Source organism: Pollachius pollachius (assembly GCF_949987615.1).
Source record: "Pollachius pollachius genome assembly, chromosome: 4".
Taxonomy (NCBI): Eukaryota; Metazoa; Chordata; class Actinopteri; order Gadiformes; family Gadidae; genus Pollachius; species Pollachius pollachius.
The window spans coordinates 3,025,964-3,046,710 of NC_136937.1; the positions used below are offsets into that span (position 1 = coordinate 3,025,964).

Here is a 20,747-nt window from a genome sequence, read left to right on the forward strand (position 1 = left end):
CTGGTATCTCCGAGAGCAGGAACGCTTTCTTTCTTTTCCCTCCGCGGTGGGAAAGACATCAAACGAAACTGCCGCTGCTGCAACCCGCCTGTAATTGTACCATGTAACACCACCACCGCCGCCAAACGAAAACGTAATGAGGCATCACACACAAGCCGTTATCAAGCCTGCCCGGGCGATTATATCAAAGAAATCACACACGCACATATGTGGAAGTCACGCGATGATTAACCTGTATGTCAGAGTGGAGCGCAGAAATGGGCATTACCGGGTAAATAATAAGGCGGTATTCGCGGTAGGAGGTGTGTGTGTGTGTGTGTGTGTGTGTGTGTGTGTGTGTGTGTGTGTGTGTGTGTGTGTGGGGTGTCATGCCACTGCTGGGTTTTATGTTGCATGTGTCTGCGTGCATGCTTGCTTGCGCCATGCATTTTATTTTTTTGTTGCTTCGTGCAATGTGTGTGGCCATGTCATCCATTGCTCTCTTTGCGGCACATGCATGAGTATGCGATCGGAGGCTTTCCCTCCAACCGAAACGGGGATGTCCGGGAATACCGTTTTCCTTTTGGAACACCCAGCCTCCTCTCCCCTCGACGGTTTTCCATTCTCATTCTTCCGTGGCGTTTGTTTAGTGTGAACTGGAGACCAGCCCAAACAAGTGCTCCACACCGCAGACAACGGCTGAAAAAAAATCCCCTAGTTGGACCAGCTGGCATTCCTCCTTTGTCTTCAGAGATCAAATCCATAGGAACCATTTTACATAAGCCTTGAGCTGAAGACAGCCCTTTCATCCTATTGTCCGACAACTTCCAGGTGGGCTGTGAGAGAGACGGCCCCTCCTTTAGGAACTACCCTCGTGGGTAAAGAGAGCGCAATATCAAAAGGGTTAGACTCCTGAGCCGAATGATTCCGGGTTTGATTCCCTGCCCTGTATCTCGCTGCCTCACCTTGACCGAGACGTTCTGAGTTATATTGTTCTATTGTATCTGAGTTCTCTAAGTGACTTCGGATAAAACCGTTGGTCAAGCAAGAGCGTTGTTGCAGGGGAAAGTCTGTCCTTTATTGCGGTCCCTGTGCCAAATGGCTTAATCCAGCACGTGTGACCTCTGGGGAAGGGACGATAATGTCCTGGGAACAACCACCGCTACAACTGTGACTGACTGATTGGTGGACGGATCTGAAAAGCCGGGAGATGGACAGATTGGAATTGTTTGGAATATTGTGTTTTACTGCAAGCTTTCCAGCGCCCCGGTGGCTCAGCCTTCTAATGAGTTTTTGAGCGACCAGGGTGTAAGGTTGGGAATACAGGGGGGGATTTAATAAGACCACCAGCGGGGAAATAAAACAATGGAGTGGGGGAGGGGGGAGTGATGAATCAGGGGACGCTGGCAGGTTTTATTTTCACCTGGTGAACTTACATTATGGAAATAAGCTGCATTTCCAATTTGTGTGTGTCAGTGTGTGTGTGTGTGTGTGTGTGTGTCGGACACAATGCTGCCTGCTTGAATGCAGAATGTTTGATGTTACAAATGGGTGTGTTTCAATATAAACAGGGTCAACAGCTCCACCCTCATATGGAGCAACCCTGATCAGCAACATTGGCTTCGAGGCATTTTGTAAAATTAAAGATTCCATCATGGCAAGCGCAATCAAAGCCAGGCTGATCCTCTTTGTACATGTTGTGTGGACGGCAGAGAAACTGATTTAAAGGACCCACAAAACAGCCAAAGAAACCGCAGATTTGACCTGAGAGCTGAGATCTCAGAGCTTCACATCAGGTCATGAAGCGCAGTAATTCCCTGGATCTTTTTTCCTGTTCTACCTTCCGATTCATGTTTCCAACGGACGGCTGCCACTAGCCCCTCATTCAGCTGAACTTTGACCCCTTGTTGATGTTGTTTTGGCCGCTCACAGCAGGAGGTCTGAGGCCCGCCCCCGAGAAAAAGCTGGGCTGAACACGTCTTCTCGATAAAGTCAGACGCAAACTTTGTCGACACCCTGACCCTGACTTCTCTGAAACACACCACTGGTGTGAAACTCTGAGGGTAGAAATCGCGTCAGACATGTTTTTGTCAGGATTTCACAGGAACGAAATCCCGAAAGTCCCCGCGGGGGGGGGGGGGGGGGGGGGCGGGATTGGCTCCAACAGAAACATGCCTTTACCACGCCGGGCGTTCCTGATCTCCGTGCCTCCGCCAATCGGGGAGCAAAACATCTCCCTCTTTCCAGGCTCCTCCTCTCCTCCTTAATCTTTCTGCAGGGCTCATTCTTCCCATCCGAGGGGAATCCTGCCAGGGTCTGTAACCACACAGAGCAGAACAGAACCGACCCCGATTTCCATCTCCCCGTCTGCCGAGGGATCCACGCTTTTCAAAGGTTCTCACATCTCCCCCGGCCTCGTTATCGGGTCCACCGATCACCCCGCCGTATGGGGACTTGTGTCCTCGGGCCGCGCCCTCTCTCTCCCCGGCTGTACGCGGTGTCGGGCGTTCAGCGTTCAGCCGGCTTATCCCTCTCCCTCGGAGGAAGCCGGCCTTTTCCCTCCCCTTTGCTTCTCCTCGTCGGCGTTCCGCCGTGGATCACGGGATTCCATGTAATGTGATTGGATAGAGATAGAGATGAAATAAGGATACACAGAAGCCATGGGAACACCGAGGTTCTTGGATTGCGTTTCTTTATGCGCCGTTGCACATAATATACCCCCCCACCCCCCAAGCATAAAATGATGTAATCAACACGTAACGATTAAGAAACGACGCCATCAGTAGTAATGGGCGCTCCAAGAGGATCTGCATTGCATGATTCATCTCGCTTCTAGATGTTCAGAGGGCTCTCCCATCATTTCAGACTCTGTTGCTGCTGTTGTTGTTGTTGACATGCTCTGATGGATCACTATGAATTATAAAAGAAGCATGTCCTCGATGTTGAGATTTTTCTTCTGATCATCCCTTCACAAATAATAAAAAAGGTACCACCTCATATCGTCTCTACACCAAAACATGTTCGGTTTAAACACTGACATTCCTTGCCGTCGGAGCGATGGCTATCACGGTCTGAGAGTTTCAAACATCAAAGTTTTCCCTCCTCCTTCGTGTGCCTCCATGGCTGGTCTCGTCACAGATGTGTGCGTTCCACCGCAGGAAGCCTTTTATGGTCGTTCCTGTTTGCTTTTGCGCTTATTCCCATCAGGTATTCGTGTGGAGTAGACCTCCTGTAAACCCGCCTCGTCTCGGGTGGTCCGCTATGGCCCTCTTAAACTTGTGATCTTATAAGACCCGGACAGAGACCGGAAAACCAGGGATATCATTCCATTTAAAATATATGTACGCATAGCTGTGTGGAAGAGGGATTGGGAATCATTTGTGTTTGCAGAACTTTCTCACCACATGACCGTGAGGGAGATCGAAAAGGAAGTGTTTTTGTTATTCGCAATGTTTTGTTCTTTGTAAAACGACAAGAAGTTCCAGTTTCCATGCGAATCAGCGGTACTGCCGATCTGAGGTCACGTTCTGTTCAGTGTTTGTGTCTCATGATGACATGGTCCTTATTCCACGCGATACACGTGTGATGTGTGGTGCACTCTGAACACTAGAGAAACGCATCGACTGGTCTAGTTTACATGGTGTGTTCAAACTGGTGCTGTCCTCTTTCTGGCTCGCTGTTCCCAAATCCTCACTTGAAGTCTCACTCGTTCCCCAACTCACTCACATACTCATTTACTCACCCACTCATTCGTCCACTCACTCACTCATCCTCACACTCACACTCATACACACACACTCACCATTCACTGCTTCACCAACTCACTCGTTCCCTCACTCGTTCACCCACTCGATCCCTCACTCGTTCACCCACTTGTTCACTCACTTGTTCACTCACTCTCTCACTCACTCAGTGGCAGTCTCCAGCCTGACCTGACCAGTAGCCAGTCTGCCCTATCGTGTGTGTGTGTGTGTGTGTGTGTGTGTGTGTGTGTGTGTGTGTGTGTGTGTGTGTGTGTGCGTGTGCGCGCGTGAAGAAGGGTTCTGTGGTGACGGATGCTAATGCCTGATTATCCCCAGTTAAGGCAGTGTGTCCTGGCACCTGGTCGCTGGTCCTTTCTGCTGCATTGCACACTGGGCCGCAATACACACTCACGCATGCACACACACACACGGGCAGCTCCACGCACGCACACACACACACACACAAACACACACAGACAGCTCAGCTGTGTTGTATACTGCATTGTAAATAAGTTCCACTTGCACAAGCAAAATGCAATACCGTACAATGATGACACACACACACACACACACACACACACACACACACACACACACACACACACACACACACACACACACACACACACACACACACACACACACACACACACACAGCCCATATAAGTTTCTCACTCAGTTTGTCAAACACAGTTTCTATTGACCTTACTCAGGATTTATCATTTTATTGTCAGTTGAGCGCGTTGCCCGTGCCCTCATCATAGGTCACATCCAAACCACAACAGGCTACAAAAAACTACATTCCTCCTGATTTAAAAGCATCTGTGTGTACGTTGTGTGTGTGTGTGTGTGTGTGTGTTTGTTCAGGTCTCTCTACCCTGACACACCTAATCTTCAGTTGTCTTTACCGCTCAGTCTTTCTCCTTGTGTGCGTGTGTGTTAGTCTGTGTGTGTGTGCTTTGTAGCCTGCGTCCGTGAAGGTGAGCTATGTGTGTGTGTGTGTGTGTGTGTATGGGTGTTAGTGTGTGTGTGTGTGTGTGTGTGTGTGTGTGTGTCTGCGTGTCATAAAAACTGTCATAAACTATCGTTAAAAAATGAACGGGCAACCAAACGAATCGTTGGCAACCTCACCAATTACCCTGTGGTGGCAGTTCGGTCTGCCGTGGTCACCTTGATGTGTGTGTGTGTGCGTGTGTGTGTGTGATTCGCACACATCCTTTTCTGTATGTAACAGCCCCATTACTGTCCACATGTTTATGCTTCCAATTTCTCTCTCTCTCTCCTCGACCCATAATGCCTGTCTGCCCACCCCCACCTCTATAATATACCACCCCTCTCTCTCTCTCTCTCTCTCTCTCTCTCTCTCTCTCTCTCTCTCTCTCTCTCTCTCTCTCTCTCTCTCTCTCTCTCTCTCTCTCTCTCTCTCTCTCTCTCTCTCTCTTTGCCTCCTTCCCTCTCTCTCTCTCTCTCATTCTCTCTCTCTCTTGCTTTCCAGCTGACCCATAACATATTACTCCCCCACTCTACCTCTCAACCTCTCTCTCGCTCTCCCTCCTAACCCCTAGCTCTCTCTCTCTCTATTTCTATCTCTCTTTCAGTTTGCAATTGCTCTCTCTCTCCCTCTCTTTTTTTCGGCTGGCCCATAACTCCTAACCCCCACCCTGCCTCCCTCTCCCTCCCCCCCCTCCCTCCCCCTCTCCCCGGGGTGTGTATTGTGTTACATTGGTGGTGTGTGTTAATCTTAAGGGGGGGGTATGTTTAGCTCCCTCCCATCACCGCCCCTCCCCCCTCTCTCGCTCACTTTCCTTCACCGTCTCCCGACGCCAAAACAACTGGTCTGGGGTCAGATTGAAGGGTGGAGGAATGCAAAGAATGCATGCGTTTCATTACACACACACACACTGGGACACACACACACACACACACACACACACACACACACACACACACACACACACACACACACACACACACACACAGACACAGACACAGACACACACACACACACACGTCCGCAGATATCTCATCCATAAACCCTTTACCATCTATCTTCCACCCTTTGTTCTCTCAACATGTATTTTCCCTCCGTCCTGGGGGACCTCTGTCCGATCCGGCCCTGCCATCAATTGCCCAATAACCCCCCCACGCTCTTATCCGGTCTGTAAGCCTGTCATCTACTCATCCTGTCATCTCTCCCCCCTCCCTCCCCCAGCCCCCAGCAGGTTGTCCCCCTTCTTCCTTTGTGTATGTCCCTCTCTCCCTCTCCCTTCCTCCCTCCCCCCTTCAGATCTTCCCTCTGCCCTTGCCTGTCTACACTGACTGTATCTATATTTCACATCTGCGTTACTCCTTTGACGCACGCACGCACACGCACGCACGCACACACACACGCACGAAGCAACATAAAATGTATGCCACACGCATACATGCCCCTAGCAGTGGAATGACTACAGGAACACGCCTGTGTCTGTATCTCTCTTCTATCGTTGATTACATCCTGCCGTTCCGATATCACGTGACGGCCCTCTGTCTGACTGTCCGTCCGTCTCTCCGTGGACGGACGGACAGCTCTGCATCGAGCCACAGACCATCTCCTGATTGCATTAGCGGCTCACATGTAAAGCCATGGATCAATATCATCGCCGTGAAGCGATTACAGGCCTGGCCCCTGAGCGACCGGGTGGCTGTAGCACTGTACAGCACCAACGAGCTCAGAGGAACAGGCTCGACGCACGTCTGTGATGAACTCATTCCACCGGGGCCTGTATGGCCACTCAGTGCTCTATGCTTCTTTGTAGTGGGCCGTTATTTACTGTGTGCATGTGTGCGTGAGACAACAATGGAAATGTGTTTTCAACCCTCTGTGTGTATGTGTGCGTGCATGCGTGTGCAACCCTGGCAGTATGTGTGTGCAACCCTGACAGTGTGTGTGTGTGTGTGTCTGTGTGCGCAATCCTGGCTGTCTGTGTGTGTGTGTGGGGGGGGGGGGCAAGGCAACTCTGCTCCTCAACCCTGGGCTTGTGTGTTGTGGACCCCAGCAACATGTGTGCGTGCGCGTCTGTATGTCTGTCCACCGTCGGGACGTAAATAATGAATGAGACCATTTCCATCCAGCAGGCTTACATCACTACTGATTTGAACTCCCAGCCCCGGTTGGCTAAACGAGCATCAACATCACCAGGACACTTTTCAAGCCAAGGCCACCATTTCAGTAACGAGAGATCAAGCTATTTCAGAGAAGTTGTCAATAGAGCTGCAGGGATATTTTACTCAGACTGGGTGACAGGCAGCTCAGACTGAATATGTTGAATATATTCATTATTTTTCTTTTGTGTAGGACAAGGCCCTTGCTTGTTAAAGTGAGACAGCGTTGTTTGGCAGAGTTGAGGGAAGTTTCTCGGATGTGCATGCACGCATGCGCACATGCCTGCACACACACAGTAATGAAGGCATATGCACACAGCCACACACCGTAACTCACACACACACTTTCTCTCTCACACTATCTTCCCCACACATAATTTGTTACCTTAATGGCCTTCCCTAATTGAACAAAGAGACCCTCAAACACATATACTGTTTCACGCACGCACACACGCACGCACTCTAACACACACACACAAATTGGTGTGTGTGGCCAGTGTTCCATGAAGGCGTGTCAGGGTGCTGGAGACATTCCAAGCGTCTCTGTAATTGAATGTGTGAGGTTCTGTCATGCTCGGAGCCTGTCTCTTTGGTACCAGGGGAATCAGCAGTTCAGGCTGATCTCCCTGAGAGAGGTTTCCATTAGGGAGTGACGCCTTGTCACCGGAGAGGGACGCAGCATAACGAAAATAGAGGACGGACGGACAGACTCCTATGCACATTTAAAAAAGGAAGTCATGATATTCGCCAGTTAGGGCCCAGTGGGAAATCAGGTACGACTCTGTGTTGACGCAAGTTTGTCAAGGGTAGAATTTCAACAATTAGGCGGTTAATACACTCAAGGTCAGGTTTTTACTGCACGGTTTTGCTTCAGGGTGTATCGATATTTTTGTTTTTGTCGCTCTATTCAGTTTATTGATAGACTAGAGGTCTGCATATTTATTTTATTCTATAGAATAAAAGCAATCCAGCCATGACTCGATCAACCCAGGGTATCACACTGTTGAAATTAAGTCTGCGCCGAACAATGGCGGAAAAAAAACACAATAAAATGTGTGTAGTGTTGAAAAATGAATATCCTGTGGAAAACCAATTTGGTTTTATTAGTTATACAACAAATATAAACGGTCCCTCTCTCACCTGGCTCGCAGACACAGTTGTGACTTGTTTGTGTTTTTTTTTATTCCTTTTATTGCTCATCATGCGTATGAGTTTTTCCTCGTACAAACTCTGAACAACTGAAATGAAAAGAAGAAGGCCGTCCAAAGCAATGGCTGGAAAATCACCCAAGGCCACGGTAGCTCCCAGCGACGCCGCTGAGCGCTAACATAAACAGCGCATAGTTTACTCTGTCAAGTAGACCTCAGGGAGTCGGGAACGCCACCCGAATCCCAGCACTGGGTCAAGCGCTGGGAAACGGCACTGGGTCAGGTGGGGGCGGCATGTGGCTCAAGCGGTAGAGCGAGAGTTGGCTGGTAACCGGAAGGTTGCTAGTTCCATCCCCGGCTCCTCCTAGCTGAGTGTCGTGGTGTCCCTGAACAATACACCTCCCCTTGACAGCTCCCGACGAGCTGGCTGTCGCCTTGCGTGGTTGACACCGCTGCCGGTGTTTGAAGCAGTACTGTAAAGTGCTTTGAGCGGCCACTGGTTAGAAAAGCAATGAATGCAGTCCATTAAGTGTCCAGGATAGGAAAACGGTTCAGTCTTGGAATCCCTCAACACTGCCCCGGGCTGGGTCACCAGCGGAGACTCGGGGGAAATCCCCCCCCCCTCCCCCCCCCCCCCCCCGGTACCTGACAGGTCTCTACCACCACTTCCTCTCTGCTCTGCTCGTCGTGTTTATTTATTTTCGCCGCCAACGTCTGCGTCGATGACGCGAGAACAAAACTAGTTCCACTCTGGGATTGATTACCCGCCGAGCCTGGATCGTCGTGACTGCGGGGATTGATTAGGAGCATAGGCACTTGATTAGTTGGTTCTAGATTACACGGAGCACTTAAGCAGCCATGATTGGACTGAGTCATGGAAAAAACATAGAGAGAGAGAGCGAGAGAGAGAGAGACTTGGGTGAGTGCTGTGCTGTAGCCATTAAGTGTAATTAGATTTAGTTGTGAGTGAACGAGTGCTTGCGTGCACGTGGTTCATGCGTTTAGTCCCGACCTGTGTGTGTGTATGTTTCTGTTTCTGTGTTTGTGTGTGTGGGTTTCTCTGTGTCTGTTTCAGTGTGTGTTTGTCTGTGTCTTTGTGTGTTTGTGTGTCTGTGTGTGTGTCTGTTTCAGTGTGAGTGTGGGTGAGTGGGTTTGTCACTTTGGGGGTGTCTGTTTCTGTATGTGTGTGTTTGTGTATGTGTGTGTGTGTGTGTGTGTTTGTGTTTCAATGTGTGTCTGTTCCAACGTGTGTTTGTGTGTGTGTTTCAATGTGTGTTTGTGTTTCAATGTGTGTCTGTTCCAACGTGTGTGTGTGTGTGTCTCAATGTGTGTGTGCTTACGCACAAATTACCCAGCCCCTCTCTTTAAGTGCTTATGGTCGTCTGGTGAGTCTTGGCTCTACCTTGGGCGGTCGTTGCGGTTTTATGTGCGGAGCGGTTCGGTCGCCCCGCCGTGAGCTCCGGCGCTCATCTGATTATTTCACTGTTTTACACAAAGTGCAATCACACCGAGGTCGGATCCCACCGCTGCCGTTAATCCGCTGATATGAGAGCCAGCCCCGCCCACCCGGACCTCCCGCTCCTGAAGAAGCACACAGAGAATACTAATTACAGGCTTACGAAACCCCCTTAACGAAGCAAACCGCAATAAAGAATAATCTCTGAGTCCGCCATTTAATAGTCGCCCACAAACACGCCAATGAGGATGCTAAGCTGGCCTCCTCGTTGGGGGGTGGGGGTCTATACAATGGCAGAAGATGGAGATTGTTCTTTATTACGATAGATATAAAGGATGATCGCGATAGTCCATTTTATGGACCTCCACGCCAACGCAACGCGGGAGCTAGCGTAGCTTCCGTTAGCATGTCTTGCTAACCCAACTCTATTTCTATAACCAATCTCCCCTTTTGTTTTTCTGTTCACCAGGAGAGGATTGAGGCCGTTCTCGTCACCGCAGTCCCGCCCTGCGACGCCAAACAGGTGAGGGGAGACGACCTGGGGTCTGGGGGGCATAGGGGGGGGTCCCGGTGGACACACAGAGCCTTGCACTTTTGTAAAAGCGCATACATTAAAGGGGGTGATGTTACGCCACCAGGTGTGAGCGGGATATGCCGTTTTGAAAAATCACCCTTTTCCTGTGTTTTAGTGACGTCACGAGTGGGCGTGTTTACCTAGATGTGTGACGGGTAGATGAGCAACGTTTGCTACATTCCGCTGGGTAGCCTGGCAGACGGATCTATCCAGCACATATCTAGGTGGACACGCCCTGCTAAAACACCCAGGAGAAGGCCGGTTTTCAAACGGCTTGTAACGGCTGATCACACTCACAGATAATATCGCCCTTGAACTAATGTTTCATTGTCAGTTCGTGTTTCGATTGCTTGCTATTTCATTGTTGCAGCTTTTTCGGTCACTGTGTTTTTAACAGTGCATGAAGGCTTCGGTAGTTAAATAATCTTAATGACTGAAGACATGTGGGTCCTGAGAATCAGAGCAGTGGTTCTCCACTGTTCCAGATCTCCTTTTAGGTTCCAGACCTTCCTTCTCTGCAACTGTGATTCCGCTGATCGCTTTCTAATGTTGGTTGGACGCTCTCTCTCTCTGTCTCACCGACTCGCCTCTCTCCCTCTATGTCTCTCTATGGCTCTCTCTCTCTTTCTCCCCCACTGGTCGCAGAAGCACATTTATTACATCATGTAATGAATTCCTTCGGAAGACTCCTGTAAAAAGTCCTCTTGGAGGCAATTTATTTGACTCTGAGCTGCATCAACAGAACTGAAAACAACAATGCAATGCTCATTATCTATTTGGGCAAAACACACACACTGCCAAACACAGAGACACACACACAGACACAGACACGCACACACACACTGAAACAAACACACACACACAAACACTGAAAAACACACACACACACACACACACACACACACACACACACACACACACACACACACACACACACACACCGGTCCGACACTTTACAGCTCGTAACTGTTGGTGTGGGCTGAGGGATATGTGGCCCCGCGGGATATGAAGTCAGATAGCCGGGCTGTTCTGGGAAGTCGTTCACTGTTAAAAGGAAGGGCCTTTGAACCTGTGTCCTGTCGTGCGGCCATTGCCTTCAGACCCGGACGCACCAACCGTTTGTTTGTGTCTGGAAGGGGGAGACGGTTTGAGTGCAGGTGTGTTTTGAGGCGGCCGTGAGCTGTGAATTCCCCGACGTGTTTTCATATAAACAGCTGATGAAATTCTTCATCGTCCTGTGGTTAACGAGTCTCCGTAGCATGTCTCTATACCGCACGCACACATGCCGATGAAACGCACATGCATGCACACCAAATGTAGACACGCGCAAACGGTACGCACACACCCACACGAAATGCACCCACACACACACACGAAACGAACGCGCACACGCGGAAACGAAACGCAAACACCCACACAGTCGACACACACGTACGCTATGAAATGTTGAACTGAGATGACTCCAGCACAGTGTTTTTACGGTGCGTGGCAGAGGTTTATAAGCGTCTTAAAGAGGGGGTTCACTTGTTTGATGTGCGCTGACGTTGCAGGGTGTGTTGTTGAGTCTGAAGTGCTGGAATAAAACTCTCGTCGGTCCTGCACACTTCCCTCCCTTATGTCCTTCTCTCTAATTGGCCGATCCAGGGACTTGTGGGTGTGGCCGGGAGATTCGGCGCATGCATAATTCCCTGTGAATTATCCTTTGGTCTCGCTTTCATGAATGACAAATTGCCGACGCTGCTGCCTGGCTCGCTAAGCAGCGCGTTTAAAAGTTGATGACCTGACGTTGTATCTTTGGGTGGAGCTAGAGGCCTACGTCACCCACTGCGAACCGACTAGCCCCCCCTCCTCCACCACCTCCATCACACACCACTAATAAGACCACCCCCCTTCACTCCTCCACCTACTCCATCACCCACCAACCACAAAAGCAGACCCAGATCCTCCATCACCCACCCACCACCACTACCCCCAAGACCACCTCCTCAGTCACCCACCACTCACACAAGGCCACCCCCAGATCTTCCACAGCCTCCGTCACCCACCCACCACCACTACCCCCAAGACCACCAGTTACTCCGTCAACATCAGCCTCCATGCACCAACACCAGCGACTGAACCAGCTCCTCCTCCATCGCTAGAAATGGGATATTTACCAATGTTTCCTGTAGTTTAATTCATTCAGTCTATTGTTTGAAAGAACACACACACACACACACACACACACACACACACACACACACACACACACACACACACACACACACACACACACACACACAAAAGTCACAAACACGTGTGTGTGGGTGTTCTCAGCGTCTCGGAGGTAGACCGCAGCTGAGAAACCTGGCTCAAGACACACACACACACACACACACACACACACACACACACACACACACACACACACACACACACCTCTTCATGGGAAGTTGGGGCCGGCCGCGCTATAGTCAACAAGCGTTCCGTTTCCGTTCCTGGTTAGACAGAAAAACGTGTTTTTCAAAGCTTGAGCGCAGATGTTGATGCCGGAACTGTCACGGGACAGATAACTCGCTCACAATATTAACGTTATCCATATGCTATCGTCTCGCCAGCCAACCCTGTCTCCGGCACAGCAATCTCAAACCCAGGCTCATGGAGTTAATGGCACTTCGGAGGAAACGTGATGTGTTCCCGAATAAGATATCAAGATGGATAATGTGTTTTCAAACGGGGAAGTTTTAAGGCAAGACAAAACGTTCTGGAGAAATGTGACCGTATCGTGATTTAGAATCCGACGGGCCATGCTAGATTAACCTATGTCCGTGAGTCAAGCGTTTTACAGACTTGGGAAAGGGAAAGTCCCTTTTTATAAAGCGGAGAAAATAAAAACTTCTTTCGCAACCGAATACTCTAATGGAGATTCGACGGCCGTTATCGTGGGGGAACGACACCGAGTACATTTCTCCCAACCCCCCTTCGCAACTCTCGGGATTGGAAGTGAAATTGCCAATTGAGTCTACGGCCCTCATTTCGGTCCGGCGCCGCAGTCTGAGAAATAATACGCCCGATGAACAGCGAACAGATGTCCATTCAGTATTCATTCTCCTCAGCGAACCCTGAACCACAGAAATCCTGCTTTTTGGGGATTTTACAATTTGCACACGCAATATGCCCCCATTTCTGTCATAATTGGCTTTGACAAAGGTTCTCACTCCCATTCCCACCCAGATGTATTGAGCTTTGTTTTAGGGGCTGGACAAAGTCAATTGTAGGAGCATGTTTGCACTGATGCTAGTGTTCTTAACAACTCGTACCTCCGGTGGGATTAAAAGCTTGTATTTCCCACATTGTTATTCCTTACTAGCGTGTACCCGGGTCTTTTTAAATGTATCAGTCAATATGATTTATGAACCCCCGCCTCCCATATCTCAACCTAGAAACACACAGAACGAGATTGTAATGTATACTGTGTCTCTCAGCGCCCACTGCGGGTCTACCTGTCGGTCATAAAATCTGAAATAACTCAATAAATAAATAAAGAATGCAAAAAAAAAAAACACAAGCTTCATTCTAGTGATTTACCTGCCCAGGCGCCTGCTGTCAGCAGCAGTCAAACGGGGGGGGGGGGGGGAGCCACGCTTTACTATGACGGCTTAAACACGCCTGATTTACCGCCACCACAGGTTGATTATGTCGGCCGTCTGCGAGATGGAGTGTGGGTCCACGTACGTTCTGTCGCTGAATTCTAATCCGGTTCAATTTTTTTATATATTTTATCAAATCACAACAAACTGTGGCAGCACCCTGTCTTCCCTTCGCTCTTCCCGTCTCTCTTCCCGTCTCTCTTCCCGTCTCTCTTCCCGTCGCTCTTCCCGTCGCTCTTCCCGTCGCTCTTCCCGTCGCTCTTCCCGTCTCTCTTCCCTTCGCTCTTCCCGTCTCTCTTCCCTTCGCTCTTCCCTTCTCTCTTCCTGTCTCTCTTCCCTTTGCTCTTCCCGTCTCTCTTCCCTTTGCACTTCCCTTTGCTCTTTCCACCTCTCTTCCCTTCTCTCTTCCTGTCTCTCTTCCTGTCGCTCTTCCCGTCGCTCTTCCTGTCTCTTTTCCCTTCTCTCTTCCCTTCGCTGTTTCCTTCTCTTTTCCCTTCTCTCTTCCCTTTGCTGTTCCCTTCGCTCTTCCCTTTGCTGTTCCCTTCTCTCTTCCCTTCTCTCTTCCCTTCGCTGTTTCCTTCTCTCTTCCCTTCTCTCTTCCCTTTGCCTTTTCCTTCGCTCTTCCCTTCGCTCTTCCCTTCTCTCTTCCAGTCCTCTTGCCGCCATTTCGCTGCCGGCTCGTCTGCGGCGCGAGGCGAAAATCTGTTCCCCATTCATCGCGCCTGAATGCAGTCCTGATTAGAGATCACCCTCATATGGGCTTCAGCCTTTTTATTATGCACTTAGCGTGAGTGGGTGTTTCGTTTCCTCACGGCAGGGAGGTGAAAGAGGGAGAGAGAGGTAGAGAAGGGTGCATACTTTACACCTAGTTTTTTTAAGGGGAGGGTGGAATACGCACGCATGCAAGCACGCACGCACACACACAGGTGGATGTAATAGAAGCCAGTCTCTGAATTGAGGCACATTTTAGTTTTTCCGCAGTCTGATGATGATGTATCATATCATATTTATTTTTAAGCACCACCACCCCATTCCCAGCCAACTGCCACCGCGAGTATTCTAGCTAACGGCTAGCTAGCCCCTCTGGTATTGCCGCCCAATATATCTATAATTCTCCCCATCCAGGTGCTTTATTGCTGCAGTTGTGCTGTTTCTATTTTTATGTGAGGCTAAGCTATGAGCTAAAGTCCACGACAGGCAATGGTTTTTTAAGTGCCGGACACCCAGAGGACTGTGTGCCTGCGCTAGAAGTGCTACATTAGCCCGATGCTGTTGTGGTTGTCGTTGGCTCGGCTTTTAGCTAATTGTTCGCTAAGCGCTTTGGGAATCGCCGTCGCGGCTAACTGTTGCCTCGCTGTGAAATACGACAACGGCCTCGAACACACACACAGACACACAACAATCCACAAACAGACACACACACACACCATTGCACAGACATACACACACCACCCCAATACAATAAACACAGCTCCCCCAATACACACACACACACACACACAGACACACAACAATCCACAAACAGACACACACACACACACCATTGCACAGACATACACACACCACCCCAATACAATAAACACAGCTCCCCCAATACACACACACACACACACACACACACACACACACACACAACTAACAATACACAGAACATGTAAACTAGCACTAATGGCGGCTCAAGGTCTGGTCTCTAATGGTGCATTCGCACTGCGCCATTAAAATCAAAATGTGTGTCTCCCTTTCTGCCTCTCTATCTCTCTCACTCTGTCTCCCCCCCCCCCCCCCACCCCCCCCGTCTCCCCCCCTTAGCCCTGTCAGAGCGGCTTTATCACCCCCAGAGCGGCCTAAAGAGTGGCTGTACGACGTGGGCCGCTGTCCAATACTTTAGTTTACAGAAGGGATTTACTCTGCTTCTCTCTGGCCGTGCTGGGGCACAAACAAATCACTGTGTGTGTGTGTGTGTGTGTGTGTGTGTGTGTGTGTGTGTGTGTGTCTGTGTGTGTCGCAGAAGAGGGAGACCTGATTATGGAGGTGAGGAAGAGTTGGAAAGGAATATTGACTGAGGGGAGAGATGGATGGAGGGGACGAGGGGGCCAGACGAAGGGGGAGAGAGAGAGAAAGAGGGGGCAGAAAGGGGGAGATGGAGGGGGCAGGCGAAGGGGGAGAGAGATGGAGGGGGCAGAGAGGGGGAGATGGACGGGGGAGGGTTTAAGTGTGGGCTATGTGCTGATTGGAGGAGGACCGTTGGGGAGTCGTAAGCGCACACGACACAGGGAGGGGGAGAGAGGGGGACAGTGATGAAGAGGGGGGAGAGCAGGGGAATAGGATGTGGGAGGTTTGAGAGGGAACAGAGGTGGTGTGTTTACATTTGGAATGGGTTAGCAGGAAGTGGGGAGGGCTTGGGGGGGGGGGGGGGGGCGGGGGGGGGGGGGCGGTGGTGAACGCCCGCATGTTCAGATGCATTTGATGGTTTGCAGCTGAGGCAGTGTTGGGTCACTGTGGGAAACATGTTTGTGTGTCTGTGTGTATGTGTGTGTGTGTGTGTGTGTGTGCCTACACAGTGCATAACTCGAACCCCCAGAGACTTCAAATCAACATCCCTATGGTTTCCTGTCCTTTCTGTGAACACACACACACACACACACACACACACACACACACACACACACACACACACACACACACACACACACACACACACACATAAATCAACCACACAAATCATGACCGTTTTATCGCAAACCACACAAAGCGGGGCTCTTATTTTGATCTCTGTACTGTTTCTTTTTAATGTTTTATTTCCTTAGGGATTTTGAGGCTTTATTTTGAAGGGGGTGATAATTAGACGGCAGCTCTGTTTGCTGTTGTCCCGCTCGCGAATGGTTCACTCCGTATCATTACAGACTTAGGGAGAGAGGTGACGGCCCACTGGGTGCCCGGTTATTTCCATCTCCCAGTGGGTGTGCACTTCATTATCTGGAAAAGAGGGTCATGTCAGTGAGCCGGTAAAAACACGGCTGACATTGCTGGACAGAACAACATGATGGAGTGCGCAGAGACAGAGCAAAGTGTGTGTGTGTGTGTGTGTGTGTGTGTGTTTGTGTGTGTGTGTGTGTGGGGGGGGGGGGGTGGGGTGTTCAAGTGTTTTTCGTAAAGGGGCTCCATGAAGTAAAATTGTCTCCCAAATCCTCGATTGGTGGTCTCTCGCTCTCTCTCTCTCTCCCCCTCTCTCTGTGTGTGTCTCTTCCTGCCTGCCCATTAAACGTTTGCACTAAACTTGTTGTACCCAAATGTTCCTTCTTTGCTGTATCTTCCTATTCCCTCCCCCCACACACACAACACCATCCATTTATTCTACAACAATGCATCACATTACAGCATACGAGAGTACAACTTCCTACCAGGGCTCACTACAGATTCATACTGTGCTATGCTTTCTCTGCCCGCCATTATGGCATTCCGAGCGCTTTCTGGAAGGAGGGATCCTCTTCCCAGTCCCTTCCCCGGGGTCGTTCCGGGAGAATGGAGGGAGTCTCTCCCGAGAGGGCCCAGAGGTGTGGTGGACGTGGCCCCCTGAAGCCCTGGGAAACCCTTACCCTGTGTGAGGGCTTTTATACGAATAACACGGGCTGGACTCGTAACCGCTGAGCCTCGTCACGGTTGAACCTCGCACGGCCGTCGGGCCAGCGGGATCAGACTCCTGACCCGACTTGCCGCCCCCCCCCCCCCCGCGGTATCGCCATGACGACAACACTGACCGCTCGACCTCTTGAGCCGCATCACTTGTTATCTCTCTCGCTTGTACTCGTGTACAGTGAGGCTGGAGGAATGGAGCGCGTATGACACACAAATGACACACACACACCACACACACGACAATACCCAAACTCTCTCTCGCTCTCTCTCTCTCATCTCTCTCTCCTCTCTCTCTCTCTCTCCTCTCTCTCTCTCTCTCTCTCTCTCTCTCTCTCTCTCTCTCTCTCTCTCTCTCTCTCCTCTCTCTCTCTCATATATATATAATAACAGGGGAGGGAGTTAATAATGAAAGGCGGGGCGCTACGTGACGCCGCCGCGGGCTTCCCGCCGAGGCCCGGGTTCCGATTCCCTCTCTCCTGGGTCCTCCCCCTTTCCACCCACTCTGCCTCTCTCTCCCCTCCCGCTCTTAACCCTTTCGATGTGCCCCCAACCCCCCCTTCCTTAAGACTCCTGATCCCCGTTGCTCTCGTTCGCTCCCTCGCTGTGTATCTGTCTCTCTTCATCTCGTCCTTCCCAAATCCCCTCTATCTGTCACTGCTTTCCCCTCCACCTTATCCCCTGCCTCTGCTTGTTTACCATATTTCACTCAGCTTCTCTCTCTCTCTGTCGCTCTGTGTCCTCTCTATCGTTTCCCTCGCCCTCTTTCGTTCTCTCTCCCTCTCTCTCTGTCGCTCTGTGTCTCTCTATCGTTTCCCTCGCCCTCTTTCGTTCTCTCTCTCTCTCTCTCTCTCTCTCTCTCTCTCTCTCTCTCATCTCTCTCTCTCTCTCTCTCTCTCTCTCTCTCTCCTTTGTCAATGCATCCCTTTGTGCGGGAACTTCATTTTCACTGGCTTGCTCACAGTGTGAAGCTTTTGAGACACACACACACACACACACACACACACTGTGTGTCTGTGTTGATCCCATACTGTGGATTTAGTATGTCCTTACAATAGTAGCATGGAGAATAAAGACTGTGTGTGTGTGTGTGTTGTGTGCGTGCACTCCTGCTCATGCCTGCCAATAATATGTCTGCTACTTCCGTCTATGTATACAGTTACCATTATTTCACCATGCCTCTTGGCAGATCCAATCACTGCTGGTGTGTGTGTGTGTGTGTGTGTGTGTGTGTTGAGTGAGAGCATGAATGTGTGTGTGTGTGTGTGTGTGTGTGTGTGTGCATGACTGTCTGTGTGTGTGCGTGTGTGACTGTATTTGTGTGTGTGTTTGTGTGTGTGAGCGTTGCTGTATGTGTGTGTGTATGAGCGTGACTGTGTGTGTGTGTGTGGGGGGCTGTGTGTGTGTTTGTGTGGGACTGTGCGTGTGAACGTGACTGTGTGTGTGTGCGTGTGTACCTCACTGTGTGTGTGAGCCTGACTATATTCATATGTATGTGTGTGTGTATGTATATGTGTGTGAGCGTGACTGTATTTGTGTTTGTGTGTGTGTGTGTGTGTGTGTGTGTGTGGCTCCAGCTCCCTGCGGTTGGGCCCTTGAGGTCACAGGTAGAGCAGAGGCCAATCCTGCCGGCAATCTGGCCCCTCTGCTGGGAGGCTCCGTCTGCCCGGGGCCCCCAGTGCACCAGGGCCCTGGGAAACCGCTCCGAGGCGCTCCCATCCCGGCCGGGATGCGGGAATTCCAAGAACAATATTTGGGAATAATGTTTCAGAATTCCCGCGTCCAAAGTAGACACGAAACCGAATATGTTCACGCTCTGTGTGAGTCTCGGCCCCGTTGGGAAACGCTAGGATTGTGTTTCTTCTTTGGGCTCGCGCTTGCGATGGAAAATCTGTGTCTTGTTTAGTTTTAATAAGTTAAGGAGTGTGTGTGTGTGTGTGTGTGTGTGTGTGTGTGTGTGTGTGTGTGTGTGTGTGAGAGAGACCCCGTCTGTTCACTGATGTAAGCTAGTCCCACTTTGTGACCTGTTCCCTGGGGTGAACTGGTCAGAAGGACCCCCTTATCTATTCCAGAAGAACTGTATGTCAACAGTTCCCTCACATGATGTACGGACAGATACGTCGCAGGGAGCGGGAGGGACTGTGTTATAAGACTCTGTAGAACTGCATTCTAGGCTTCCTCTGCTAGAGAGGAGACTAGTGTATGCATGCATTTGAATAGGTTAACTGTCTACAACTATTGTGTGCTTTTTCAGAAGAGCACATCTACATATATCTAGAAGTCTCACCTGTCCTAGACGCAATATCTCATGTTAAGAGATTGCAAGGACACGCTCCAAATATTAACTGAAGTAGCTCTCTGTGTGCTTTTGGGCTAAACCTTAGTTTCAGTCTCAATACGGTTCACTGTTCCGTCTGCGGTTTCTTATCCAGCGTTTGTATCTGCTAAGCCTGCCCCTATAGTATTCCAATGTATATTCTGTGTGATGCTATCAATTGGTTTCCCGTTGTACACTCCCCCTCTTACTATTTTGAAGAATATTCCCCCGCTCGCTTTTCAGAAATAGTTTCAAACCATTCAAGCAGTGCCACAGCCGTGCTTGGCAAACGGTGAGGTGTAATTATCCCGGATGTCACAGTCTCTCACCGTGGAGGTAACACCGCTGTCATCCCTAAAACTCAAATCCTAATATTGAATTAGTAATGAATGCGCCTGTACGACTTTAAGTCTACGTGTGTGAACTTTCTCTCATCCTCCCTTCTCCTGAGCCAATCAAATACATATTTTCATGCATAAATTCATATATCCGCAGCCTGCTGTCTGCCAATAAGCAGCCTTAACCTCATGCCCTGCGTGTGCGCGTGTGTATGCGTGCGCCTGGTTGTTGAATTGAAAGTATGTTTAATGAGAAACTATTCTGATATTGGTGTCTCCATCTCACCCCCCCCCCCCCCCCCACACACTCTCTCCCAACCCTATGTCTTCCTCCTCCTCCTCCCTCGTGTGTGTGTGTGTGTGTGTGTGTGTGTGTGTGTTTCCTTATTGTATGTTTACAAGAAGGAGTTTCTATAATCTATATATCATGGGACATTGATAATCTATATATCATGGGACACCCATAATCTATGTATCTTGGGACACCTATAATCTGCATATCATGGGACACCTGTAATCTACAGTATATATCATGGGACACCTGTAATCTACAGTATATATCATGGGACACCTGTAATCTACAGTATATATCATGGGACACCTGTAATCTACAGTATATATCATGGGACACCTGTAATCTACAGTATATATCATGGGACACCTGTAATCTACAGTATATATCATGGGACACCAAACCCATAGCAGGGCTAATTTTATTCTTGCTTATTAATGAGTCTACTTTTTGTTATTTTCCTCTATTCCTGTACACAGGGATGTGTGAAAACA

The 20,747-nt window shown here is 49.8% G+C and overlaps 1 protein-coding gene across 1 annotated transcript in view; it reads left to right on the forward strand.

Annotated features, from left to right (window-relative positions):
- The window catches only part of plxnb2a.3 (plexin b2a, tandem duplicate 3), a 112,312-nt gene that overhangs the window by 21,146 nt on the left and 70,419 nt on the right, over positions 1-20,747 (forward strand). Inside the window, exon 2 of the mRNA XM_079735627.1 lies at positions 9,940-9,993. The gene's annotated coding sequence lies outside the window, so the exon portion shown is untranslated. The remainder of the gene's footprint in view (positions 1-9,939; positions 9,994-20,747) is intronic.